The following is a 25,286-nucleotide window of genomic DNA, read 5'->3' on the forward strand; positions in this document are numbered from 1 at the left end:
CTCCAGACAAGCAGGAACAAACATCAAGTCTTCTCCCAGCAGGGTAGGAACCTCAAAATGCTCCTGCTCACTGGGAGTGGACTTAAGATCTGTTTCCCGGTGGTCAGTGATGCAAGCTGGGAAACAGATCCAAATATTGCTCCCGCACGTATGGAGCAGCATTGTTAGCTGCTACTTCAGGGCAGAAGCTTCTGCTGGATGCGGGCATCTGTCCGGGGCCCCCGGTGGCTGCGGGGCTCCCCGGCAGCCTTCAACGACAGTATGATGGGTGCCCTGGGTGGGCACCACGGTAACCGCCCCGAACGGTGCCGGGCCCAGGTGCATGGGGTCATCCTGGGGTGAGGGGCCACGTGCCCCCCTCCCCCTATATAATGTTGGTAAGGCCGGAGGATGGGGTCCTCGGGGCTGAAATATATTGTCCAGGGTAGGGGGGCACAAGCCCCCATAGAATTTCAGCATGCCCCGGATGATTAGGTCAATCAGCCCAGGGAGAAGGCCTCGTGCCTTCTCTGCCTGCAGAATGTTGTCAGGCCCTGAAGTTTTGGTCCATTCCCCAGGGCCTCAGGAGGCTTAGAAAGGGGGCCACACAGCCCCTTCCCATTCATAAGCACATCCCCAGGGCATAATGTAATTAAATGCAGCCTGGCTGCCATTTTTGTAATCCCGCTAGAATCTTGTGGCATTGCAGCATTTGTTGCGTGGTTTTTTTCATTCTGGCCCGGGGGGTAGTCCCTTTTGGTCTCCCATGGGGCATAGGGGCTCAGGGTATTCCTACCCTACCCCCTTATATTATTTTATTTTTGTACTTAAGGACAGCGTCATGTAGTGGCTGGCAGCAACATTTTTCTCACATTGCTGGTAACCAATCAGAGCGCCTGTGAGAGCCTCACTCCTTGGGGAGTGACATGGCCCAAGGGAAATAAAGCTACCTGGGACAATCAGAATGCTCTATTTGTAAACTGGTGCTCCCGCAAGAGTCTCTGAGACTCTTGCAAGCCCAACCGTCCAAATATCCAGATCTTTATTAACTCTTAAAGTCTCACAAAATTACTGAACATATTTACACCAAATCCCAAAATGCACAATCTGCGGACCAAGATCAACCTACCTGCCATATTTGGTGTAATTGAGTTTAGCAGTTTTTGCTGTAGCCTTGTCTAAAAAAAGCTATGGAAAATACATGGGGATTTTGCTATTTTGGACCTCCTCCCTTGTTCCTCGTCCCCGACGGATCAACCCAAAACATTCCAGGAAGGAGCTGAGGTAGATGAACATTTCTTTTGGAACGTTTTGGGAAGATTTGTCAAATGGGGTCAAAGTTTTTAGCAAACCAAAAAATGCCTCATCTATGGAAAAGCAGATCTAACAACTATAACTACCTTGTTGAGGCTACCACTAGGTAGGGTATATGTATCTAAATCTATATCTATATCTCTATCTATATCTATATCTATATCTATACCTACATACCTACCCCTATACCTATACCTATATATGCATATATATATATATATATATATATATATATATATATATATATATATATATATATATATATATATATATATATATATATATATATATATATATATATATATATATATATATATATATATATATATATATATGTATATATATACACACACACACACATATATGCGTGTATAAATGTACATATATGTGTGTGTGTGTGTATATATACATGCATATTTCTAATACAAAATCAAAGTTAAAGGGACCTTGGGCCTTATTTATGAAGGCCTTGCGCCGCCGGTGCGTCACTTTTTCCCATTTTAAAAGTGACGCACCGGCGGCGCAAGACCTTCATAAATAAGGCCCCTTATATATAGGTGAAAATGTCATTTAAAACATACCATTTTAACCTAACAAATCCACTGATATAACCCACTTATATTTATCCCATGTCGCTATAACTAGTGCCCTAAAGTAACAATAACTCATGTCCCCGTCATGCAAAGTGTTGTTATTAGTCTATTGCAAATTAGACTCTAGAGGCTTCAGGCAGGGAAAATTGCGTTCTACAAGTCAACTTTTCTCAATATTTATTACAAATCCAACTTTGCCATTATGTTGTGCTTCTAGTGTTTGAGCATTTTTGACATGGCTGGTTTTGGTTCCCCGGTTTGTCCCAGCTAAAATGACCCATGCCATTAGATTCAGCTTCAATGCGCTAATGCAAGCAAATAGACTTTGTGTTACATATGACTATGCTAGGAGCTTTACTAAGCTAAAACCAGACCTATTGGCATTCACAATTCCTGTTTTATTTGATTCTAAATGAGATCTGTCCACGTTTTATCTGCACTTTATTGTGATCACCAGATAATCTTATTCCCCAATGCACTAATTGCTGATTTTTTATAATAGACTATGAACCTTCACATAATTAACCATAGTGCCTGGTAAGCACTGCAGACCAACTGTTTTGAGATCAAATGGTACCGAATTGTTTGCATCTAATAATGAGTAAATGGCTCTTGCAGCTAGCTTCAGGGAAAACGTTACCTCAAGACACAGAGACAGACTGAGCGTGGTAACATGAATCTTCAAGGTTTCAACTCTTTATGAAACCAAATCATTTCAATTTTTTGCACTGCGATCCAAGCTCCAATATGAATCTTTACAATAAGAGCTAGTGTACTCTACATTCGTTTCTTTTCCCACAGTATGATCATGTGAGCTCTGTTAAAAGTAAGGCTAAACTTCACACATCTTGAACTATTTCAAATCAATGCACATGCTATACCTAATGTAAGTATTTTTAATAGTGCTACTTGTGTTTTGTTTCTGCTAAAACAAACGTTTTCCTTTGTTGTTCATACTTTGCTTGCAAGCATTTTAATATTCACAATCAAATATTGGGGTAAACAAGATAGCTGCCCTTTCAAAAGTTTTTAGACATTCCCTAGCCCCTTTTTGTCTCTTTTCATGGACATTACCAAAATGCAGCCATTAAAGGACTTGAATAGTTGTTTTGTTTCTTGAAACTTTACAGTTGGTTACAAACTATTACATTTGGTGCATCTACATATATGGTTTATATCATGACATGTTTTGATGTTTATTTTTGTTTTGTAAAGATAATTAACTAAAGGCAGGAAACAAGAGGTTACATTTATGCCGTAAAGCAAATTGACATTAAAAAGGTCTCATGATGATTAGGAGAGTTGTTCTCCGGTGTAAAGCAATTGGTACATGCAATTTATGAGACAGTAGACAATATTTTTCTTGTGTCAATTTTACTGTAATGGGTAATAAACTCGGCTTTGACCTTTGCCCTGTAGTAAGAAATGTGTGCACATTTGTAATACAGATCATCTAAATACCTTACTTTATTGGGTCTACATTTACTTTCTTTGCCATCGCTTATGTATATTATATATAATATAATATAGAAAAATAAAAATAAATATATTTGTGCGTATGTGTCTTATAAATAAATTTCATTTTTGTTTTATAATTTACTTAATTTTCAGCCTCTGCTGCGCTAGGCCTCTGGGTGTGGGCAGTGGAGCTGGTGGTCAGGCCCTACTCCCAATCCTATTTATAGAGAGGGGGGACACTAATAGCTGATTATTAGGTCCAGTGACCCTTGCTCCCGAAAAGTATCTAGTACACAAAGGGAGTCACTGTTCCTTGTAGAGGATGAAAGAGGAAGAAACTTTTTTCGTGTGCTACTCTATCTGTGGGGGACAGTGTGTCCTCATCATATAGCACTCACACACCCCGAAGGATGTCATGCTTCATCATTTAGGCTTTGCTCCTCATCGGGCGGGCACTGCAATACCCTACGGGTCCCCCGAAGGGTCTCTTTATCGGAGATCTTTTGATGAGAAGCTGCTTGGGTGCGTGTGTGTAAGTGGCAGTGAAGTCTAACGTCGTGTGTTAAAAAATGACTGGAGGGAGAGTGGGTACTATTTATTAGGTGTTCCCTCTGTCATTGTTAAAACAAAGTGTGTAGTGCTACTCCCAATCTGCAGTGACAACTCTATCCATGCAGTACATGAACTTTGGCTGTGCGCTGCGGAGGTTAAATGCAGGGTCAGGCCATGTGCCCATACAGCTTTGGCCACCCAAGCCCCACTGTGCATGGTCTCTCAAATACCCATTCTGCTCTGTGCACAGCTTTCAGCCGGGCCCTGTGCCCAACTACCGTTAGCTGTGTGCTGGTGGGTTGTTGGTCAAGCTTACCAGACCTTGCACTGAGCTTAATTTGCTATCTACCAAATTTCATGCAGATTAACTGAACATTGCCAAAGTTATTAGTGAATGAAACTCAAATTGCCCTCCCGTTCACCTTTGTTCCACCCCTGAAGAATCTGCTCAAAACTTGATATAACCAGCAGTGAGCTAAACCTACAAACATCTAAGAAATTGTGTATGGATTCCTCAAACAGTGTCAAATGCATTAGCAGTCCAATATTTGTCTCACATCCCCTTGAAATCACCCCTCCCTCTGATGGGACTCAATGAAATTGAGAAAAACAAAAACTGGCTAAACATGGTTAGTTTCTTCTAAATTTTGTGCAGCTCCATCAAACAGCACGAAAGTTATTAATAAATCAAAAATGTTATGACACCCCCTCTTTAATCCCTCCCCCTATTAGATCTGAACAAAGCCTGAAACACCTGCACTGGGTGTAACTTGCAGCCTGCCACATTTGATGCAGATTCTTCAAACAGAGCTAAAGTTACAGGTAATTGAAAATAGTACTGTTCCCTCGTTTAACTTTGCTTCTCTTGACTACTAACACAAAGCTTAGCATACCAATCAAAAACCAAACTTGCCAAGCTTTTGCAAAATTTTGTTGTGCAGATGTATCACACTGCGTCAATGTTACTAGTGAATAAACACTAGTCACAACCCATTTTTAACTCAGAACTCCACCTGGTGGATCTGCATGAACTTAGCAATGCAAAAAGAAAGAGGCTAAATGTGCTATGTCGTTGCCATATTTCATGCAAATGCATCAAATGTTATTAGTAAATCAAAAATATTTTGGCACCCCTCCTTTAACTTTGCCACTCTTTGTACCATCACAAAAGCTAATATACCTGCACTGAGTAACACTTGATAACTACTTATACCACTTGATATAGATTGATCAGCCAGCAGCAAAGTTATAAGCAACTTAAAATTGCATTGACCTCCTCTTTTAACTATGTTCCTCTTTTATGGATACATTGGCATAAAACACGACATACCAATAGAATATATTTATATATATATATATATATATATATATATATATATATATATATATATATATATTCAGCTCCAGAAGTCCCCCTCCCCCGCCAGGGAAGGAAGCGGCCGCACTCGCATGGAGATTTTCAAATAGATTTTATTGCACAAACAACAGGACGCGTTTCGGCAGACGTGCCTTTTTCCTCTGTGTCAACCTTAACTACAAGAGTTGCCACCATTTAAAGCTAACAATCAAAATAATTGCACATTTTTTTCTGTGTCAATTCATTAACATAAAGGACGGACAAAATTCTCATTATGACTATGGCGGCCATTTTAAAGTGGTTTACTTAATACTCAAAGAAATAAGGAACCATTCTATCTCTTATCAGTTATTACCCCGCCATGCTTTTAAGTCATGTAATATGTCATCCATGAAAACATAAAAATAAACAATTAAGCCCTGTATGGGCAATGACACTCAATTTATAATGTTTGCAAATATATATATTACCTACTGGCGGTTGCCAGTAGGTAGTTATAGTTAAGGCCTAGTTTCCATAGGAAATCCGCAACATTCTATTTGGAATAACTTTCCAAATAGAATGTTGCGGCAGCCTTTTTAGATGCCGAAAAGGCATTTGACCGCGTGTCAGGGAGTTATTTGTGGAGATGTCTGAAAACCAATGGCCTAGGCTCAGGGTTTATTAAAGCTATGCAGGTTCTGTATCATAAACCTACAGCACGGATACAGATTATGGGAGGTGAGGCAGAGCCTTTTGTGATCGCTAGAGGCACGAGACAGGGGTGCCCATCTTCCCCCCTGTTATTTGCGTTATATATGGATCCCTTCCTGAGGCGTCTAGAGGCTTCGGCGAATATCTCTACGCTTAGCCTACACGGCAGAGATACAAAATTATTGGCATATGCTGATGACGTGGCCATTATTACGTCTGAGTTGGGGAGTGCTCTGACCGAAGTCGAGACATTGGCGGAGCAGTTTGGGTTGTTTTCTGGTTATCGTTTGAATAGGGAAAAAACCCAGATTTTAGCTAATAGACATATTTCTACTGTAGATAGTAGGATTGTAGAAGAGGCTACATATTTGGGTATACGAATAAGAGCCAAAGTTGAGGATATTATAGAGGCAAATCTTCCCCTTTAATCGGTAAAATTAAGACCGATATGTGCCGCTGGGACAATCTAAAGCTGTCAATAATTGGCAGATGTAATCTAATTAAGATGTTGATTCTGCCTAAACTATTATATATTTTTCCCACGATTCCTTTGGAAATTCACAGTTCATGGTTTAGGCAGATTGAAAGGGAGATAGCCAGATTTATATGCTCTTATAAGCGGACACGCAGATCTAATATATTTTTATCTCTTCCTAGGGAGAGGGGCGGCCTTGGTTTACCTAACTTTAAGTTATAATATTTAGCAGTATCTCTAAAATATTATCGGCCTTTGTTTGGCATCACGGAAAATCGGGATACTGATTCCAACTATGTGCCCTCTATATTCGAAAAACTGATTGATTCACGTGCTAATGGCTGTTTGCTAAAAATATAAGAGCCCAATTACTTTAAAAAGACCCATTTTAAGACCCATATAGCAGCATATCGAAACTGGGCCTGGATAAGAAAAAAAAATAGGGCTTGGCAGATTTAGTAGATATACCCCATTAATAGATAATAATCAGATACCAGCAATATTGGCTGACAAATGTTTCTAGAGGTGGGGGAATGCAGGGGTTTTTAGGATAGCCGACCTATTGGTTGGAGAACACATTGCCTCGTTTGATATAATTATGGCCAGATTTAACATTAATCGCCGGGACTTTTTAAAGTTTTTACAGATAAGGGACTTTCTCCTTAAGAACGTGGGTGGGATATCGGGATTTTCAGTGATTCCATTGCTGGAAGCCCTTACTAGCACACCTGGCCCGTCAATCACATTGGTCTATAGCATTTTGCTTGAGGGGGTAAACGACGATATTGAAAAGCACTCGTTGAAATGGCAGGCTAGGTTGAACGTTGTAGATTTGTGTCTCCACAAATCAATAGAAATGGCGAATACGGTGCTATGCACGACGAGTCTACGGGCCCAACATTTCAAGACTTTTTATGATTTATATATTACTCCGGCAAAAATCGTCAAATGGGGTGGTACTGAAGGCGTCCACTGCTTTAGGTGTAATAGCCATGGGGTGGACATGATCCACATATTTTCCTCATGTTCTAATTTGGACACATTAAAAGGCGAGGTTTCATGGTTTTTGCACTTTGTGCTAAAATGAGAAGTTCAGTTGACTCCTCAGCTTATGTTACTAGGTGTTACCACACAGGAAGACTCTGTGGAAGAGCTGGTATTTGTAGCTATGTCTGTGCTCAGATTGTATATCGCCTCAGCTTGGCTAGATTCTTCCCAACCTTTGGGAATGGAAAGCTCGATTCTTACATATCTTTAACCTAGAAAAAGCACTTTATGCACAAAAAAGAATGAAAGGGCTAGCAAAAGGGCTAAAGATATGGAGTCCTCTCAAAGATTGAGTGGAAGGATTGAACTAGAAAAGTAAGCCCTGAATGTAAGATGAATTTAATGATAATTTAATGATAATTGTAGATGCTTTCTAAACCCCTAGTCTTTGCTTTGTTTTGGCTATCTCTCTCTTTCTTTTTTTTCTTCTTATTTCTTACTGTCTATTGTTTAAAAACTATATGGCACTATGACAATGAAAAGGCAGCTTTTGAAAACTTTTGAAAACGTTGTTGTAATTTTTACATTGGTATACCTCTGTATGGTTGTCTATATACAAATCAAAAATAAAAAATATGGGGAAAAAAAGGAATAACTTTGGTGCCGGTTGACAAATCTTTTCGAAATTCTCCAAGAACATAGGGCGCTCCACTCCGCTCCTATCCTGAAAGTTTTGGGATGATTTGTCAAGCTGGGGCTGAGAAAAAAGGAGGGTCCCAAAACGTGTTTTCCCCATGCAATTTTCCATAGGGACATTTAGCCGCGGCTACAGCGCGAACTGCTGAACGTAATTACACCAAATTTGGCAAAAAGGTGGAGTTTGGTTCACAGTTCACGCTTTTTATTAAATGGTGTTAATCCGATCAGTAGTTTCTGAGAAAATCAAAAGTAAAATCATAGATACATCTATGGGCAGGTAGGGTACGCGTATCCTCCTAGGATCATGCGCGCACCATTACGAGCACGAGCTGCATGCTAATTGGCTGTCAACTGTCTGTCAACACTCCAAACCAGGAAGTGTTGGCAGCCATCTTGTGTCTTGGTAGAACCGAGGCACAAGAAAACTGAAAAACAAGTGCGCAAAAGGCGCAAAGGGGGCAGGGTAGAAACACCCTGACCCCCTAGGCCTGCTATGGGGGTCCCACAATCGCGAGATGCGCGCAGGGTGTTAATTAGCCCCCGGGGGGCCAAATCCAGGGGGCTTTGTAAAAATAAAGTGTGGAGGGACCCGATCCCCCCCACACTGCCTCGGGGACCGCCACCCCCGGGGCAAAGTATGTATAATAGTGGATGGCACACGGCCCCCCGCAGCCCCAGGGACCGCCACCCCCCGGGGCTTAAAAGTATAATGATGGTGGGCCTCTAAGGCCCCCTGAGCCCCCGGGACCACCACCCCGGGGCTTAAAAGTATAATGATGGGGGCTTATAACGCCCCCGAGCCTCTGGGACCGCCACACCCCAGCGCTCTACTAAATTGAAATTGCGGGGGGGCTCACTGCCCTCCCCCCAGCAGCCCCAGGGACCGCCACCCCCTGGGGCTTGTTTTTTTTTTAATCGTGTGGGGGGCTTGAACCCCCCCCCCACCACACACGCCCCGGGCACCACCACCTCCCCGGGGCTCTAAAAATGTAAATTGAGCGGTCCGTAACGGACCCCCCCAGCTCCGGGGACCACCATCTGGGGCTTTATAAAAGGTGGGAGGGGAATCATGCGGCCCCCCTCCTGGAGCCCTCGAGGGCCCTGGGGACCACCACCCCCCAGGGACGGCTCCTGCAGTGTCCCTGGGTGCCCACCCCCGGGACACTGTAGTGTGCTATGGGAGGTTGGGAGCCTCGTGGCTCCCACCCTGCCATAGCAAACTGCTTTGCTTCATTGAAGCGAGAGCAGGGAAACCTTCTCTCACTTCAATGAAGCAAAGCTGATTGCTTTTCCACATGGGGAGCAGCATGTTAGCTGGTCCCCATGTGGAAAAGCAATTCCGGCTCCTGCAGGACGCAGGGGGCCGGCTGGGAGTGTGGGGGGATTGGGGACCCCCCACGGTCCCCAACGGAGAGGGACAGCCCTGGGGGATGGGGTCCCCGAGGCTACAAGTGGCTCGGGAGGGGGGCCACGTGACCCCTCTCCCACCAAATAATTAAATAAATAAAGACCGGCCCCGGGAGATGGGGTCCCCGGGCCATAAATGGCCTATGGGGGAGGGCAAAGCAGTCCCCCTCCTATAAAAATACATTTTTAAAAAAGGCCGTGCCCCAGGGGATGGGATCCCCGGGGACCGAAAAGGCCTCTGGAGGGGGGCCACACGGCCCCCTTCCTTAATTTCTTAATAATAAAAAAATTAATTAGGGGGCAGGCCCTGGGGGATGGGGTCCCCAGGGCCCATAAAATGTAAAAAGTAGGAGGGCTACACAGCCCCCCTTCTTTAAAAAAAAATATTAAAAAAAGACCGGCATTGCGCCGGAGGCCACGCCCCCTCATTGCACCACTCTGCAAACGCGCCCCCTGGTGCGTTTTCGAGGGGGGAAGAATTCCCCTTGAATACTGGGGGTCCTTGGGGGCCAACAAGCCCACCAGGAACCTCCAGTATGCGCCAGGGGGCTGCATTGCAGAGAGGTGTTCTGAGGCCACGCCCCTTTTTACACCTCTCTGCAACGCAGCTCTGTGCGCTTACTGGAGGTAGCGGGTGGGCTAGTTGCACCCCATGGACCGTCAGTATTCAAGGGGAGTTAATCCCCCAATTTAAAACACAGAATGGGGCGCGTTTGCACAGTGGTGAAGGGAGGGGGCGGGGCCTGAGTTCACACCTGTGCAAACACATCCTGTAGCGCAGTTTAAGTTGGGGAATTAATTCCTTGTCAATCCTGAGTGTTCCTTCGGGCCAACTAGCCCACCAGGTACCTCCAATAAGCGCCACGGTCCTGCGTTGCAGAGTGTTGTAAACAGGGGCGTTGCCTCAACACTTCTCTGCAATGCAGCCTCCTGGGGCATACTGAAGGTACCTGGTGGGCTAGTTGGCCCCCAGGGACCTACAGGATTGAGGAGGAATTCATTCTCTAACTTGAAACTCGCCACAGGGCGTGTTTGCAGACACGTCACCTCAGGCCACGCCCCCTTCCTTCACCACTGTGCAAACATGCCCCGTGGCGCGTTTTAAGTTGGGAAAAATATTCCCTTTCAATCATGAGGGCTCCAGGAGGCCAACTAGCCCACCAGGTGCTTCCAGTAAGCGCCACTGCGCTGCATTGCAGAGAGGTGGTCTAGGCCGTGCCCCTTTTTACATCTCTCTGCTACGCAGCTCTGTGGTGCTTACTGGATGTACCTAGTGGCTTGTTGGACCCTAGAGACCCTCAGGATTGAAGGGGAATTATTTCCCCACTGATCCTGAAAAGTAATTTTACTGTACTTACCAGTAACTTGAATTTCCTTCCATAGGATATCATTGCCTGCTTTTTGCTGAAAAAGTTTCTAAGTGTTGATTTTGGAAACTCACAAATATTCGTCTAAAATCAGCCAAACTACAAATTCCGATTTACTCACCTGTTATCAGGAGAGGCCTCAGTGCTACATCTTTGAGCCCAGTACTGATCCTGAAAAGTAGTTTTAACCGTACTTACCAGTAACTTGAATTTCCTTCCATAGGATATCATTGCCTGCTTTTTGCTGAAAAAGATTCTGTGTGTTGATTTTTTAAACTTACAAATATTCCTCTAAAATCAACCGAACTACGAATTCCGATTTACTCACCTGTAATTAGTAGAGACCTCAGTGCTGCATCTTTCAGCCCACTACTGATCCTGAAAAGTAATTCTAACCATACTTACAGCAACTTGAATTTCCTTCCATAGGCTAACATTGACTGGTTTCACTTGGAAATTCTTCTAAGTGTGGATTTTTGGACCTTTAAAATATTCCTCTAAAATCAGCCGAACTACGAATTCCGATTTACTCACCTGTTATCAGGAGAGACCTCAGTGCTGCATATTTCATGCCACTACTGATCCTGAAAAGTAATTCTAACCATACTTACAGTAACTTGAATTTCCTTCCATAGGCTAACATTGACTGGTTTCACTTGGAAATTCTTCTAAGTGTGGAGTTTTAGAACTTTAAAATATTCCTCTAAATTCAGCCGAACTACGAATTCCAATTTACTCACCTGTTATCAGGAGAGACCTCAGTGCAGCATCTTTGAGCCCAGCACTGATCCTGAAAAGTAATTCTAACCATACTTACCAGTAACTTGAATGTCCTTCCATAGGCTAACATTGACTGGTTTCACTTGGAAATTCTTCTGTGTGTGGAGTTTTGCAAATGTAAAATATTCACCTAAAATCATCCGAACAACGAATTCCGATTTACTCACCTGTTATCAGGAGATAACCCAATGCTGCATCTTTTAGCCCAGCACTGACCCTGAAAAGTAATTCTAACCATACTTACCAGTAACTAATATTTCCTTCCATAGGAATCCATTGTCTGGTTTTCACCAGAAAAGCTTCAAAGTGTCTCTTTTCACAAACTACAAATATTCCTAAAAAATCGCCTGTATGACTTAAACACATTCTTTCAACTGTTTACAGGAGATGCATCAGTGCTGGATCCAGGATCCACCACTGAGTAAGAAAAAGTAACAATAACACTACTTACCTGCATAGTGAATTTCCTTCCACAGGGTAACATTAACTGGTTTCACTTGGAAATTTTTCAAAGTGTGGAGTTTTGGAACTTCAAAATATTCCTCTAAAATCAGCCGAACTACGAATTCCGATTTACTCACCTGTCATCAAGAGAGACCTCAGTGCTGCATCTTTCAGCCCACTACTGATCCTGAAAAGTGATTCTAACCATACTTACAGTAACTTGAATTTCCTTCCATAGGCTAACATTGAGTGGTCTCACTTGGAAATTCTTTTAAGTGTGGAGTTTTGGAACTTTAAAATATTCCTCTAAAATCAGCCGAACTACGAATTCCGATTTACTCACCTGTTATCAGTAGAGACCTCAGTGCTGCATCTTTCAGCCCAGTACTGATCCTGAAAAGTAATTTTAGCCATACTTACCAGTAACTTGAATTTCCTTCCATAGGATATCGTTGCCTGCTATATAAAATATATATAAATTAAAAAATATATAAAATTTAAAAAACAAATATTACAATTTCAATATTTTTAAAAACATTTTTTTTCAATTTATGTTAAAAATATGTAATGTAATTTAAAAAATAAAATATCTAAAAATAAATAGTTTAAAACAATGTAGTAAATCAGTATAAAAAAATATAACAATTAATACATTTAAAAATTATCATTTACAAAACCTTTGAAATTCACTGAAAAAAACAATGGGTTTCAGCCACGTTATAGTTAGGAATTAGCATTTAAAAAACCTTAGAAATTTACTGAAAGAAAAGTAGGTTTCAGCCACATTATAGTTAGGAATTAGCATTTAAAAAACCTTAGAAATTCACTGAAAAAAACCATAGGTTTCACACATGTTATAGTTAGCTGGACATTTCACTCATACAAAACCATTGAAATTCCCCCGTTATAGTTAATTCACCTAACTATAACTCGCGCGCCCGCAATGCACTGCTGATGACGTTACATATTACATCATTCATGACATGGTCAGTGACATCACTCATGACATCACTGATGACATCTCAAATGACATCACTGATGACATCATCCTTGTGAAAGAGTGGCAGACCTCCTCTCACCGTAATACAACCTTTGATACACACATTCAAAAATAGAAACTAAAATTTTCAAAAAAATGGCGATACCAATACCAGTTACAACAACCTATTCAGTAATTCCAACATCTACACACACATCCACTCATTCACCAACAGTTCTATATAGTCATTCATACATTTACTCACTCATCATATGTACTCATACACCTATACATCCTGTTACACATCGACACTCATCCATAGAGTTTCTCACACACATTCTCACACATGCAAATAAACTATCAAACATCCATTTACTTGCATATATAGCTATACACTCACCACTACACTTACTTCTACAGAAACGTACACATACTTAGGGGCAGATTTATGAGGACCTTGCGCCACGTTTACGCCGCTGTTGCGTCACGCAAGGCGGCGTAAACGTGGCGCATCCCTACGAACGATTTACAACGTGACGCATCTAGGCAGATGCGTCACGTTGTAAAGCCCTGCGCCGCTTGTGGGCGTTCCGGCGCAGGGGGGGCGTTCCGGGGCAGGTGCACCTCGCAAAAGTGACTGAGTGAAATCTATGAGATTTCACTCAGTCACTTTCAGGCCAATGCTGCGTCAAAAGCCTGCGCCTGCTTGAAGCAGGCGTAAGGCTTGACGCAGCATTGCTAAGATGGGCACCCCCGAGCCTTGCTGGAGCTGCGTCGCGCTTGCGACGCAACTCCAGCATTGCGCCACCTTTACGGCACAGATGCGTCACGCATCTGTGCCGTTTTTGCCCCATGGTGCGCCGCATCATAAATGCGGCGCACCATGGGTGGCGGAGCAGTGGCGCACTGTGGCGCATGTTAACTGGCGCATCCCTGGGGATGCGCCAGTTAACATTAATCTGCCCCTTACTCTCTTAAACAATCACTTATAGAAACACATACTTATTTATACAGGAACTCTTCCAATCTCTCACTCTCACATATACTCATTTATATACATCAATACTCACATATACTAGCTTAAAACATACGTAGTTGCTCATAAAGATACTACTGAGACAGTCATTCACTCGCTAACACACCCATACACACACTCATCCACCCATACAGTCCTGCACACATGCTGTCTTCAAAACACATACAAACAGTGAGTCAGTCATTCATGCATCTATGCGCTAAGTAATACCCCCCACAAAACCATAGACACTCATACTGATACTCCAAAAACTAACTAATAACCCATATAGACACTCATGTGGCTACTCACAACCCATGCAGCCACTTATACACAAAGAGAGACACTAATACAGATATTTACATATTCAAACATTACTCGCTAATACATGTATTCACTAAGATACACTTAGTAAGTCAGTAATACAATCAATTTTACAAAAAAAACATCCATTTAGACACTTATTTACCCATTTATTCTTCCATCAACGTTTAGATATACATATATAAAAAAATTACTTTTCAGAAAGACACACATTCACTGGATGATGTCATCAGTGATGTCATGAGTGATGTCATTTGAGATGTCATGAATGATGTCATGAGTGATGTCACTGACCATGTCATGAGTGATGTAATATGTGACGTCATCAGCAGTGCATTGCGGGCGCACGAGTTATAATTAGCTGAACTAACTATAACGGGGGTATGAGTGAAATGTCCAGCTAACTATAACATGTGTGAAACCTATGTTTTTTTCAGTGAATAGATAGATAGATAGATAGATAGATAGATAGATAGATAGATAGATAGATAGATAGATAGATAGATAGATAGATAGATAGATAGATAGATAGATAGATAGATAGATAGATAGATAGATAGATAGATAGATAGATAGATAGATAGATAGATAGATAGACAGATTGGTGGACAGGTAGATAGATAGACAGACAGACCGACAGACAGACAGACAGACGGACAGACGGATGGACAGACGGACGGACAGACGGACGGATGGACGGTGGGTCGGATGGATGGATGGATTTATATTTAAGCATGATTATAGAAGGGAACATTTTTCTAAAGTCTCTCTAAGGGTTTGCAGCAAACGAGGAAATGTTTCCAATGGAGTTTGCCAAATTAAGTACACTTTCGTTCAACTGTTTGTTCTACTTTTTACAGAGACAGTGTCTGATGATTGTTCCCATTGGAAATGGTACTTTTGATCATCCCCCATCTATTGACACATCCTAAACATTCTGCAGCACATTGGAAAAGTTAACATGACTAGGCTGAAATAATGTTTTGGATTGTTTGGTGCAGTTTAGTCAAGGGGACCACACCTATTAGTGAGCCAAAATTGCCATAATTTTTGTTTACTACTAATTAATTGGCCAACATTATTTAAAAAATCTTAAAAAATAAACCTTCTTAAACAGGGCCATATGGGTTACAACCTAAACCCCTTTGAAATTCTCCAATTGTGAGTTTCGCAATCAAAAATGTATATCTTATGGCCTCATACATGATGCCACAAATAACATTGTTATTAATGACATCATTGATGAGATCACATATCACACAGCCATTGACATCATCAATTACATCACTACTTTTAATGGATCTGCAAAAGTGAAATACTATATAAAGCAGTAGAGGTCAATGAAAAGACAGATGCAGATACGCTCACAAGAAACATATTCCTTTGCATGTCGGTTGTAGATGGAAGGCAACAGTATCTTGTTCAATGTATAAGATGTTCACAGACCGGATACGTATAGAAACAAGAGTGTATCCCTCATGTGAGCAAACAAATGTGCAAAGGAGCAATAGTTTTCGGATTCAATATTATCAAAAATGGTTGGAATATTATTCATGTCATGTAATATATCATGTCTATTGATAATGAAGAGTGCCACAATTACACTCAGTAGAGATACTAGAATATTTAATTGTCCAGCGTGCAGGTCACACATATTGCCATTGTTTGCCATCGTCAGAAACGTTTAAGAACCAGAAACCTGCATGTGTTTTGTTAGCATTGTGTACTGTAGCGACCTGCAGGACAATCTAAACACTCAGTAACATCAATGCATGGGATTGATTAATGCAAGTTGGAATGTATTCCAAAAGCTGTCACCTTGTTCTTTCTTGCATATGTTTAAGATCATCAATTTATCATAAACAGCAAGTGTAGGCATCAGCATTTGTTGCCCCCAAACTAGCACACACTTATTCATGGTAAATTAAAGGTGTAATGTATGTCTTTTCTATATAAATAATTGCAATCTCTGTATTTCTACAATCTTCAATCAGTGGCTGCAGTTACTTCTTGGAAATGACCATGAAAAGAGGAAACAGACAACAGCATGTGCAGTCTCCACTTGCAGACTTCTTGAAAGTAAATATAGCATAACTGAAATGGTTGTGATCATTGACTTGCTGCTAATTTAAAAAGGTGATCAAGGGCACTGGTTGACCTAAAAATACATATACAAATTACTATATTAAAGCCATTTTGAAACAACAGTCTCACAAATGTAGGTCAATGGTGGGTGGTCTGTGTATCATTACAAACTGTCAGACATAAAAGCCTTTTAGCTACGGTTCATTCTGGGATATGAAGGGGACAGCGGAGTTGTGGAGTTAGAGTGACTTTTAGCAGCGGCTAGTCCATAAGGGTGGAGGGACGATGCCCCCGCACCTTTTGGACATAAAGAGTGTCTATCAGGTTGGGCAACTGTTAGCCTGACACACAGTCTTTATTTTCATGTCAGGCAGGCAGGAGCTAGACATGCGCTAAATGTGCAAGCCCCTGGCTCCCTGAGCTGAACGTTGATGGGCTGAGGGCGTGACCTACTCAGCTTGGCAAAGGTCCTCGAGGCCCTCCCACTCGTGACGAGGGGGAGTGTCAGTGATAGACGGGTACCTGGGCGCTTCCATTTTAAGCCCTCAAGTGCTCAGGGCAGAGCGTCCATCACTGCCTCTCTTCACAGAGTGGGGTGGGGCCAGCAGTCTCACTGACCCTATCCCACTCTGAGACGAGGTAGAGACTGGTGCCTCACAGCAGTCCTGACCCTCCTGGCACCTCGGAGGCTTCCCTCCCAGAGAGCTGCAGCAGAAAAGTGTTGAGTTTTCATTGACTTTTTGGGATGTGTGTGTGTATGTATGAATGTATGTGTATTTGTGTGCGAGTGTTGTGAATGGGTGTATGTATGTGTGTCAGCATGTGAATGCATGGGTGGAAGTGAGTGTGCACCAGTGTGCGTTACTCCCACCCGCCCTCTTCTAAGCCGTACTTACCGGCCTCCACTAGTGACTTTTTGCCTCCGACACAAAATCTAAACAATTTACCACTTAGCATACCACCAGATCCTTAACTTCCACTCACCCACTCCCCATGTTTTGTGAATGAACGACAACACAAACAGCAAAAAACAACGCACCAAATCAGCGAGACAGTACACCACAACTATGGGGTTCAGAATAAAGGTCACACCAGAGGTAAACATGTTACAGAAACATTTGTGAAAATTTGGCTCCGTTACCCAACAACCCTAGAAACTTTAATGAGTGAAATAGCTACACAAACTGACAAAAGGGAAGGAACAACCCTCGAACAAGCATGTGCACGACATGGAAGTCAGCAGAAGTACGAAAATTGCACAAGAGAACAAAATTACGAAAAATCATATACAGAAGGAGATCAAATGAGATTGGCATTACTTAGCAGATATTGGACCAAAGGCTGTATTATGGTAAACTGCCAAAATCCTTGCAACGAGCATCTACTTGTGATGTAAATAATTACAAATACTGTGTCAATTAGCATGTCAAAAGACAAAATATACCAATAAATATAACAAGCAAAATATCTATATCTTGAAAAGGGTAATTTTTGCATATTTGTCTCATGCCAGTGAAAATAAATGTTTCTCAATAACACGTTATTTGAAGCAGGTCTATCGATAAGCATACATTCACACAATTCTATTACTAAAGTGCAAAGTTCAAAATGAACGTTGTAGAACCTAACAGATATAATCATTGCTTAATGCCATAAAAGGTCAATGCGAAGGAATGTTATGGTTACAATTTAAAACATAGACATCTCTAGAAATTCACCAATTGTTATAGGCTACACAAACATAATTCCTAGAAGCACGGATCACGTTGTCATATAAATTGTCATGGACGATATCACAAAGGCGTCGTTGTTGGCATCGCTTATGACATCACTTATAGAATCAGCATTGGCTTCTTCAGTGATGACACTGATGACACTCAGTTCCCTTGAGCCCCTGAGACATTTTGGTGCCGGGTATGAATGTTGGTAGGGCCAGGGCTGGTGCTGAGCACAACCCAGCCCACTGGGCACGGCCATTGGCTATGCCAAATGGGATTGAAACCAGGCATTGCTCCCATCACCTCTTCCCTCGTTCATCATCTCTTCACCTCGAGCACACTGGACCAACCTCTGACTATTTCCAATTTTCACTATATGAACGCCCAGGCGTTAGGCCCTGCTCTCAGCAACATCTCCCAGACTGACTGCTAGACATGGCCCTCTTTTGTGCTCAGTTGTCTATGGCCACATAACTGCTTCCCCAGATCCTGCTGAGATCAACATTTAGTCATAACCAGTAGCTTCTGAGCAGAGGATCTGACCTTTGGCCAGGTCCATCTCTCAGTACCACTTCCCCCAGAGCCAGACTGGACTCTGGCACAGGCAGTGCACTCAGAGCATCGGCCCTCATATTCTGCTGTACACAGACGTTGGCTCTGCTCTTGCAACATCTATGTATCCTTGCAAAGTACCCACATAAAAACAAGAAAGTATTATATTGTCATTCAACAGATATGAAAAAGATCAATATATGTTGCTGCTTCACTGATGTCATCTAAGCTGTCAATAGTGATGTCACATGTGATCATGTCTGGGTTGGTCTGTGTTCCTATTTGGAGGTGACATGACCTTGAAGTTCAGGCTGGACTATACCTTTCAGGGTGGGTCCTAGACTGATTCCCATGTAGCTGGTCCCTGACTGCAGTAGCACAATGAGCAATAAAAGCCATGTTTCTTGGATATACTCATGTAAAGCTTGACCCCCAAGCTCTGCTTTCGGATCCCATATGTGTTTCTGTAAATAAATCAGCCTTGGTTATGGTCATATTGTTCAGGGGTAAACACAGCATGAAGAGTGACGACTTTGATATGAACCCATGATTAGTGAGGAACACTTCAAAGCATACCAGGAGTGAGACAGTTGGTTGGAAATTGAAAAACATAGAGTATACAACAATGAGGCTATTGTGTGTGGCTGGTTGTTGGGTCATATAAACAGTTACCAATGTAGTGAAACATGGCCCAGGTGTACCCAGACATGGGCAGCATGGCTCACTGTGTCACAGGACTCTCGCTGCACCTCAATGAAGAGGCCCAACACCGCAAAAACAAGACTGGTTGCTTCTGTTCCCATACAGAGATGAGATGTTCTAGTAACTCAGACTGGACCATCCATTTTGGTACCGGGCCAATAAAGGCTTACATAAGATATAGAGTAGAAGTAAGGATTACATATGATATCTACCTATAGTGACACAGTAAACAAATTATGGCCTGCACTGTGAGTAATTACCAGAGATTAATTCAAATATTCCATCACTGACCTTTTTGTGCTTCCCAGTAACAAATCCTAAGTGGGAACATATTGCTAAATGTGGGTATCACAGCTCGCTGTGCCATAAGTCTCAAGCTGTGCCTCACTGATAAGGTGCAAGAAAGATAAAACATGACTTTGGTTGGGGCCTAGAAATACAAAAAACACTGATGATGGCCACAAAAGTCAAAACATTCCTGGGGTTGCTTGTGGTCACATGCAGAGAAGACATAGCTTAGCAGTTTTAGCTAGACTGTCACTTTTGTTGTGACATCAAAGCTGATTTACGAATGGTTGATACCTATCTGAAGTAGCACATTGAGCAAAAAAAGGTGACCTGGAATGTGGCCCATAGTGTTGCTGAGAATAATTCAAGAATTGTATGGCATGACATTGTAAGGAATTAAACAATGAACTGGAAAATGGCCCAGAAAAGTTAAAAGTGGTTGAGATTAAATCAAGCATCGCACCATTACCTTTTTGTGCTTCTCAATGAGAGTCCAAATGGGGATTTCAATTGGATTCTGTGCCAACGGACTCAAGTCACACCTCACTGATGTGGACCAACAATGCCGTAACTTGTCTGGGGTTGCTCTTGTTCCCACATGGAAGGGACGTGGCCAAGCAATTCTAGCTGGACTGTCTCTTTTAGGGGGTCCAAGAATAATGTGTCTATAGGCCTACCATCGGGCAAAGCCCCTGGTTTGGATGGTCTGCCTGGTGACCTGTTCAAACAGGAGCCGGAGGTATGGACCCCCTATCTACTGGTACTATTTAATGCTGTTCTGAGGGGCATTGATGTGCCCTGAACTTGGTTGGGAGCGGAGGTGGTCCCCATATTTAAAAAGGGCTCCCCTCTACTCCCAGCTAACTATAGGCCCATCAGCCTCATAGACGTGTCCCAGAAACTTTTTGGGAGGTTAATATTAGATCGGCTCCAGAGTTGGCTAGAGGAGCATGCTATTCTGAGCCCATATCAGGCAGGTTTTAGAACAGGGATATCAACAACTGACCAAATATTTCGTCTTAACCTCATCTATTGGAAGACCGCATTAGTTGAGAGGAGCAGCTTGTACACTGTGTTTGTGGACTTAAGAGCTGCCTTCGACTTGGTCCCTAGACCAAAATTATGGAGAGTCTTGGCAGAGATGGGTGTCCCGGCAGAAATTTTATCCATCTTAATTAAACTCCACCAGAACAACTTTGCTCGTGTAAGGTGTGGAAGGAATGGGGACCTCACAGACAAATTCCCCGTTGACAGAGGGGTCAGACAAGGTTGCGTTCTTGCACCGACCCTGTTTTTCCTCTTTGTCAACGGGGTGATTGCTCACCTGACAAGGATTCCAGATATTGATGCCCCCAAGTTGGATGGCAGCAGGGTGCCCGCTATTATGTTTGCGGGTGACACCCTGCTGCTATCTAAATCCCCCACGGGAATCCAAAGGATATTGGATGGATTTCTTGATTTCTGTACAGAAAGGGGACTTGAGATTAACGCCCAAAAAACAAAATACATGGTCCTAAATTCCTTTCAATCAACACGACCAAATCCCCTGCTTGGCTCGGTTCGCCTGGAGAGAGTCAATACCATTGAGTACTTGGGGGTAACCATTAACGAGAAAATGACCTGGGACACACACATAACCAAATGTAATTTAAATTTGGTGCATCTAGTGGGAGGGATATCAAGAATGGTTAAGAACTCCACATACTGCCCACTGAGTCCAATCATCCAAATTTATAAAGCACAGGCCCGGGGGGCAGTTACATATGGGGGCGAACTTTGGGGCCACACCACCGCCCACAAACTGTTGCTTACTGAAAACAAATTCATCAGGCAGTTGGCAGCCCTTCCCGCAAGTACGCCCCTGCTGCCCCTGAGATTGGATTTGAACATTAGGCCAATTGAGGACGAATTGGGACTCAAGCCATTAACATTCTGGCGAAGAATATGGAGCAGCATTGATCTTGTCAAATACAGGACTGAGCTCCAGGAGTTTCTAAACACACCAAAAGCTAACTACATTCCTTGGTTATCCTATATAAAAAGATCACTTATGTCACTTGGCTTACCAGAATTATGGAATGACCCGATAAACGCATGCAATAGGATTACACGGCAAGAACTCTCAAAGGTTTACTATAACTCAAAACTGTCTGCTGCCGTGAACAGCACGCGGGTGGGTTCTTTGACCAATCTATTTATCCAAAACAAAGATTTATACTTCTTCGAGTGCATTTTGGACGGAATGAACCCATCGCTTGCGAGGAAACTCTTCATGCAGTGGAGATACGGAACCCTCCCACTAAGGTCATTCACGAGCTCATGGTCCTTGCCTACGACTACAGAACGTTGCCCGGGGTGTGACTACCACCGAGAAAACGACATTCATGTGGTACTCTTTTGTCAATCCTATCGAAAAATCAGGAAATATTGGCTGATTCCCCTCCTCAAAAATATGGGCTTCAGAAATTTTTTACCGGCATATAGAACCTTGAAGACTGATTCCTCCCCACAAATTGTTTTTGCAATGGCAAAATTCCTAAATGCAATGTGGCATGCACGTTCTCGCATTATTAAGCTGAATCCAGACTTTTAAACACGTGTTATCAAATTTTACTTAACAAACTATAACTTGATTATTTATCTAAGACCAACTTTTAACTCTTACTGTGTACTGTAAATACGTTGTTGTTATAATGAGTGTTTATCTTTTATGATCTAATTGGTCGAAATAAAGATTCAAAGAAGAAGAATGTGTCTACAGTTCGTTTCTGCCTGTGGTGAATTAATAACCCGTAACTGAGAGAATTAAATGCGCTCACACTAATGACCAGAGGCTGAGATTATTAAAGCCATTCCATCCATCATTTTCTTATTTTTTGTTTAGAGTCGTGGATCCCATGGACTGCATTGCCTTAAGATTCAAGCTACAGCTCACATATTGCTTCTGTTCTCATGTGAGATGACACTCATGACCAAGCTATTGTTGTGGACTCTCCCTTTTGCGGGGGTGCCAAGGCTGATTTAAATATAATTTGTAATGTGTATTGTATACTTTTTTTTAATTCATCGAAATATTCAATAAATTAAACAACGCATGAAACATAAATATGCTAGTAATTTCTGAATTCATAAATAGACAATATCAAAAAATCATACTAAAGAGTCATATTAATAAAAGAATACCCTATCTCTCTTTAAGGCATCAAATGTAGTCCATTGTCTCAGAATGCCAATTAGTTACATCACCAATTCATTTGAGTATTTTCTAAGTTATATCCAGATATCATATTAATCTCCCAACAAATGCATTGTTTTGTGGCTGAAAGCAAGCAGTGGGTGCCACTGTTATAGTATGCAGTGATTGCTTCCTAAAGCAGGACAATGACTTTGTTTTCGAATGTCGCTCAGCCCTATGCAGATGCAATAACATGTTCCAAGGTTTTATTCTGATAGTTACAGTCTTCAATTAGGAAATATGGATATGGACTTCCAGGAGCCTTTGAATTCTTTCAACTGAATATACAACAGATGGAATCTTAGAAAATCTTAGAAAAGTTTGTTTTATAGATGCCTCTAAATTAGAGTTGATGTATTTCTGTCTGAAAGTATGATTCCATAAGTCACGCTGTATATTTGTAGCATGATACTTTATATAGATCTCTTAAATTAAAGGATTCCTGATGACCTTCCCTGATAACTCGTTTGTAAGTTAATTGATGTATCTTCAAGAGATCCTTAAGCAAGGGCAAATTACGATCTTTGAAAACAAAATTAGTTTGACCAAGAGAAAAAGCTGAGCTGGTCATATTGCTGTGTGTGAGTTCTTTATAAATCAAACCTCTCAATGAGGTGGGTTTTGCAGAGTCACAAAAATAGCTTATTTCCCGAACCACGTGAATTGCCTCAAGTGCATGAGGAGTGAATCTTCTTAAATTAAGCAAAATGCAACTTCTTTTCATTTAATGTCAACGACCCATAAGTCAGAAGTGGAACAATGTTTGCCCTAAAGGCCATTGTAGTCGACCTAATCGCACCCCCTTCATATGTTAATGCAAGCTTTTTAAGCGTGTTTGTAATCAGGACAGACTTTGTTCTTAACATATTTAGATGCTGTCAAGACTAGTGTGCCCAGTGGTGAGTCACCCCTACGTCCTGTACCTTGATTTCTTAGAGGACTTCAAAATACACCTGAATATTGAGGCCTATAACGCTGAAAATGTTTGGGGTTGCGTATATTTTCGAGGATGGCTGCACGTGGGCCCCATACTTCATTATGCCATAGGGCTCAAACTGAAGCTTACTTATAAGACCCAACAAAGTCAAAATATTTCCCATGTTCTTTGTGCTCCCATACAGAAGATGAGTGTGGTCTAGCAGTCCAGGCAGGGCTGTCTGTTTTTTTTCTAGGTCAAGACTAATATGCATATGATTTGTTGCTGTCCGTAAAGGCACAAGGAGAAAAAAAACATGGACTAGAATAGGGCGTAGATGACTGGCTGACATTAATTCAAGCATCCATATGCATCACTTTTGCTCCTTGGTGAAATGTGATCTCACACATGATGCTGGTGATGTCATCTGTGCCAACTTGTTTGTGAACGGTCCATTGGAGGAGTAATGTATGTCTAGCTCACTATAACTACCAATTGTAAAAGGTTGTTAGGCATTGGATAGTAACCATAATGTGTATTTGGTCCAGTATTGTCAATATCTCTGTGATTCACTGTCATCAGACCCTTTTAATGGCATTATAGGATCAAATTACACCGGAATGCATCATACACTTAAGTACACCATGAATTCCGGTCAATGCTGCACAGTACAAATACCTTAATTAACGATGTTATTGCAAAAACGATTGTAATTATTGAAGTATCTATTTATCTTTTGAGCGATTTCCCCTTGAAAGCGAACGATGCCTGCATTGGTAGCAGATGAGTAAATATGTGCATAGTCAAAGGCATATATGTTTCGAGCATCTCAAAGGAAAATCGATGTTTCATTAACTGACGTGCTACGTGTAATATATTATTTCCTCCTTTCTTACGTATAAATCAGCTTTCATCCCACTATCCTGAAACCATTTTATTTCACGCCCCTACCTGTGAATCTTCGAGAACAAAATGACAGGTGCATTTCCAGCTGTCTCCCCTGAAGAGATCTCCTGGGAGTGAAGCTGCCTCGATGCAAACGCCCACAAGACGCAACAGAGCCACCCAAATTACAGGGTGGTAGGAGCATGAAAGAAGGCCCCTCTACTTTGAACGAGAGTGTGTGTGGTATGTATGTGTGTTGGTGTCAACACGTGCCTATGCGTGTGTGTAGATGCGTCAGTGCGTCTACCTGTCTGAAAAATGGCGGGATTGGACAGTTTGTACTCACGGCCCTCAGGTTTCCTCCATGTGGAGTGCGTCAGTGCGTGCGCGCGTGCTCATCCAGACTAGCACCATTAGGCTGCCTTTCAAGCTGGATGCGCAGAAATGCTCTTGGGGGCACACTGGAGGGATATATATATCGG

This window comes from Lissotriton helveticus, chromosome 7, assembly GCF_964261635.1.
Source record: "Lissotriton helveticus chromosome 7, aLisHel1.1, whole genome shotgun sequence".
Classification (NCBI taxonomy): Eukaryota; Metazoa; Chordata; class Amphibia; order Caudata; family Salamandridae; genus Lissotriton; species Lissotriton helveticus.